This window comes from Schistocerca gregaria, chromosome 2 (genome assembly GCF_023897955.1).
Source record: "Schistocerca gregaria isolate iqSchGreg1 chromosome 2, iqSchGreg1.2, whole genome shotgun sequence".
In the NCBI taxonomy this organism is placed as follows: Eukaryota; Metazoa; Arthropoda; class Insecta; order Orthoptera; family Acrididae; genus Schistocerca; species Schistocerca gregaria.
This window is the reverse complement of record NC_064921.1, coordinates 875,785,244-875,790,132: the sequence shown is the minus strand read 5'-3', so window position 1 is coordinate 875,790,132 and position 4,889 is coordinate 875,785,244. Positions and strand designations below refer to the sequence as shown.

At 37.6% G+C, this 4,889-nt stretch overlaps 1 non-coding gene across 1 annotated transcript; it reads right to left on the bottom strand.

The window, feature by feature from the left end:
* Positions 1 to 3,767: 3,767 nt before the first annotated feature.
* On the bottom strand, positions 3,768 to 3,840 carry Trnam-cau (transfer RNA methionine (anticodon CAU)). The gene has a single exon. It is a non-coding gene; the product is annotated as a tRNA-Met (tRNA).
* Positions 3,841 to 4,889: the final 1,049 nt, after the last annotated feature.

The window sequence follows — 4,889 nt, the reverse complement described above, 5'->3', positions numbered from 1 at the left end:
TTTATCCCCCAACATGCAGTGTACACTGTTTTCAGGTGAATCGAAAGGGATATAATTCAATGTCCACAGTTTACATTTGTAAAAACTTATCCCATTGGTTAACAGTAGTGTAGGCAAACATTTCTGCATGTCGCCAATGCGAACTTTATGTATGGGGTTTGTTTTTGACGCTTGGTAACTTCATTTTTTAGATTGCGACTGATCTTTGATTTTGTAAAGAGTGAGTCATATTCAACAATGAATTTGTCCCTGTCTGTGTGGTGTAAAGATTTACTTTTAAGTCTGGCCTGAAACGAATCACAATCGTCACACATATCTACATCAAGTGGCTTTAAAGAAAATTTAAATTCTTCACCAAAAATTTCATAACATTTCCGTTTCTATCAATAAGTTCTTCGTATGTGTTGTCTCTGAAATACTGTAGGTGTAAGTGGTACATTTTTCTTTATTTAATTCGAGACCAAGGTACTCATGCTGGGATTTTTCCTTACATAATGCCTCTCATAGCAAGGGTTGGAAGAAATATGTTGAATAACTTTTACATAATTCTATTCTGGCGTTCTGTTTGTTGTAATATTTTTCCTCTCTCTTCGATTGTAACATTACCCCTCTGTTGACTTTTTTTTAGGCAGTTCACCATTGCATTACATTAAATCGTAAGGGTGTTCAAAAACATCACCTTACACACGTTTATTTTGTAATCGTTAATTGTAAAATAGTAATATAAAGTATTTTTTGGGAACATTTTGTCTTTATCTTGCACATTCAGTAGGGCTAAAATATATTGACTTTTTGCATCGAAACTTTTTTCTTTGTTGCGCGGTTCTAGACTGTAGCGCCTAGAACCGCTCGGCCACTCCGGCCGGCGATAGACTCCCTGTCTGCAGCTAACTATTCTTTAGGTGTATCGCATAACTAGGCGTCAGAGTTCCCCACCCACATTCTTTACTGTTGTACAATAGACGTTCTGGTTCGTTTTCTGCGGGGGTCTTCATTCCTGGGAGCTTAACTCATGTTAACTCGTCCTCGCTTGCCAAGTAGAAGTCATTTTTGGCAGTAACTTTCTTTCTCACCTTGCATGTTGCAGATGGGTTAAAAAGATCGGAATCTGAGGAGCTTGCATCCATGTGTGATACATAATCTTTGCCCATGTCCGAATCATAATCTTTGCCCACGTCCAAATCGTCATCTTTGTTGTTCCTTAAACGATTGTCTTCCATGCCCCCTCCCATTTATATTGTTCTTCCAGCTTCGTATGTCCCGTGTAAATCTGGAACGCGAAAGAAGCAAATAATAAAAAACAACTGAAATACATCCACTTTTCACATTCAAACAGTAGTAAGTTAATGGTTAGTAGACCTAAGTCAAATGGAAAGAAGTTTAAGAATTTACGTGTGGGCCACAAGATACACGGCGAGAAGACTAAATTGTAACAAAGCAAGCTGCGTTTCGAGAGTAACATTAGCTGAAGATACACAACGCAACATGGAAATAAACTTAATGATTGTTGAAACACACGAAACCTGTAAACTGACGTAATGTTCAAGTAATAATATTCAGTGCTCGTTTGTATATGCATAAAAGTCTGTTTCCTTTATTATTTAATGGATTTTTTTTCTCAGAGGTCGACACAAGCAAACGTAATACGGGGGCTATCCACAAAGTACATTACGTTTTGGAAATAAAAATAAATAAAGTATTGGAAATTTTTTTATTATATACAGTTGAAAGCCACACTTAAAAACTAAATTTCTACATAGTTTCCATTTAAACTAAGGGACTTATCGTGGCGATGGACGAGCTTGGAAATTCCTTCGTCGTAAAATACGGCCGCCTGCGCCTTCAACCACGTGGTTACCTCTTCTTGAAGCTGTGCGTCGTCATCAAAACGCTGCATAGCCATCCACTTCTTCATTGCTGGGAATAAGTGGAAGTCGATTGGTGCCAGGTCGGGACTGTACGGCGGATGAGGAAACAACTCCCACTTAAAAGATTCGAGAACTTCACGAGCGGGGTTTGCCGTGTGGGTCCGGGCGTTCTGAATCAGCAAGATCTTTGAACCCAACTTTCCCCTGCGCTTGTTTTGTATTGCTCTTCTGAGTTTGTGCAGAGTTTGGCAATACCTTTGAGAGTTTATTGTAGTGCCTCTTTTCAGGAAATCCGTAAAAATCACACCTTTTCTGTCCAAAAAGAAGAGGTAACCACGTGGTCAAAGGCGCAAGCGGCCGAATTTTACGACGAAGGAATTTCGAAGCTCGTCCATCGCTACGATAAGTGCCTTAATTCAAATGGCAACTATGTAGAAAAGTAGTATTTAAGTGTGGCTTTCATCTGTATATAATAAAAAATTTCCAATACTTTATTTTTAATTCCAAAACGTAATGTACTTTGTGGATAGCCCTCGTATTTTTCCTCCACGAGATGTATGTTTCGGCTCCACTTCTCCGCAAAAACTGTCTACACAAACAAAAGCAAGGCTTAATTATCACATCAAGAGTTATATCATTTTAATAACACCAGATGGCTAGCTGCGTAATTCCCATCCAATTCACTAGTCTTGTAAACTGCCCTCTTACATAGATGTATATAACACTAAGTGCACATGCTATTTTGTTCCTCTAGCGTTTAAAGAGGCAAACAAAGCCATGTCCGCTTGGTGTTCTTTACCTCAAACGAAAACGGGCATTGCTTCATTTCCCAAGGATCTACCTCTGTTATTTACAGTAACTGGAAATAGTGCTTTATGCGTTTGTATAATACGACGTGGTGCTAACTCATTTAAAAACTGGATATATGTCCTCATCTCCGAGTATAGATATGCAGAAGCACATTTCAGATAGGTTTCTACAATGATGAAGAAAATCACAGGTTTAAGTCTCTATCATCAGGGGCATTGCCGTGGTTTAATGAGACATGTATGTGTTGCGTAAACGTTTCTGAAGCAGCCTGTGGCAATGTCCTCTGTAGCATAAGTGAAATTTGCACTTGATAATTACGATTTTGGTTTTCAGCGGCTACAACACTGAAGTACACCAGGCAATTCCATGATATTTCGCACATAGTGGTCAGCGATTATAGAAATTTTACTGATAGTGTTTCCTGGCGTGACTGTGAGGTGCTTCATTTCAGTTTCCTTTCAATTCATGTATCAGATACTAGTCACACTATTGATCTATTTACTTTTCTATGCATGAGTTACATATTTTCGAAACACTGATATGGTTATTTTATAACGACGCTATTGAGAAACTGTTAATGCGTTTGATGTTTCTGAAAACAACAGTCAGTATTCATATTTAAATAGTCGTGTATGTTAGCGACGTGTTAATGCCCACAACTGATTTGTTTCCAAACAGTAGTGCAATTTGTTGATTAATCACCAGTAGTAATCGCAAATTCGTCATTTCGTTGTGTTCTAATTATCCCCTCGTAAAATCACAGTTAAATTATTGAGAACTATTTTACAATGAAACGAGAGAATACCCAACAGTAGTGCTTGCATTTGGATATTATTCACGAAATCACAGAAAACACTGAACTCAATGCAACGTAGTTTTGAGAGTGACAATTTTTCTGAAATAATTGTCTGCATGGCTTATCATCGGACTTGTAATGGAACTGTCGTTCTTAATCCCACTTACTTGAGAAAATCGCTAGAGAAAGTGTAAAACCGTTTTATTTGTTATGAAAATTTTACAAGTAGAAAAATTTAACTGTCTTTGTATCTGTTAATCATTTGCCATTCATTTACTTTAGGTAAAAATAAATGCCCCGGGTGAGGATCGAACTCACGACCTTAAGATTATGAGACTTACGCGCTGCCTACTGCGCTACCGAGGCCTGGCACAAGTAGAGCATTGTTACTGTACTTCATTGCAATACTTCCATCATGAATTCATTAGTTTCATGTTGTAATGGTTACATAATAATAAAGACGTTATAACCTGGAGCCATGTTCTGAAGAAAGACACTTATAGATTTAACTCATCACTTTTGTTAACAATACTTGTAGATTTAACTCATCACTATTGTTAACAATACTGTAAACAGTATTTCAACATTGTGAAGCCATATCGTTAAGAAGTACATCTGTTACATGCTGTTTCCTCATCAAATTATTGTTATTAGTATTGTTAGTGCTCATATGGGTGTGTACGTGTGAGTGAAAAAGTGAGATCCGACGACTCTAACTAATGCAAATGATGCTTAGCCGATCCTTACTTGCGTCACTTCAGTATCGGAACACGGTATCAGCATTTCGTGTTAGTCATTACTAACAGCATTTTCAAATCATAATCTTCTGTGTCTGGAGCATTCCGAGAGTAGCTCCTTAATCTCATCTCAAAATGCGTGAAGTCTATGCGTCAACGACTTAACAGGAATTTAAACAGGGGTGTAGTACTGATGACCATCACAGAATTTCGATTGCAACTCACTTGTCAGATTTAGTCTGTATTCGAGAAATCGTACTCATTGTTTACTTATGAGGACATTAGTCACAGTGTGCTCAGATCAGTATCTGTGTAACTGCCAGATACGTCAGTTTTTCTGTGTATCTTTATCAAACAGCATCAGTATTACTCATCACACACTGAACACATCCCAGAATTTCCAGAGACAAGTCACATTCATGTATTCAGTAAAATACGCAGCAGATAGAGTTTACATGTATTGTTACTCGAAAAAAATGTTCTCCCGAATATTTGTCTCAAAGAGCACACACAAAAATATTTTATCTCTTGTCGCTGCAACTCTCGAAAATAAGATGTGATTTTTCGTCTGTGTGTGGCTCGTTATGCGAATGACATTTAACTATTTCAGGCACAGGAATAGGAGACAAATTTCGACGCAGAAGACTTCTATGTGTTGAACAATATTATTAAAAAACT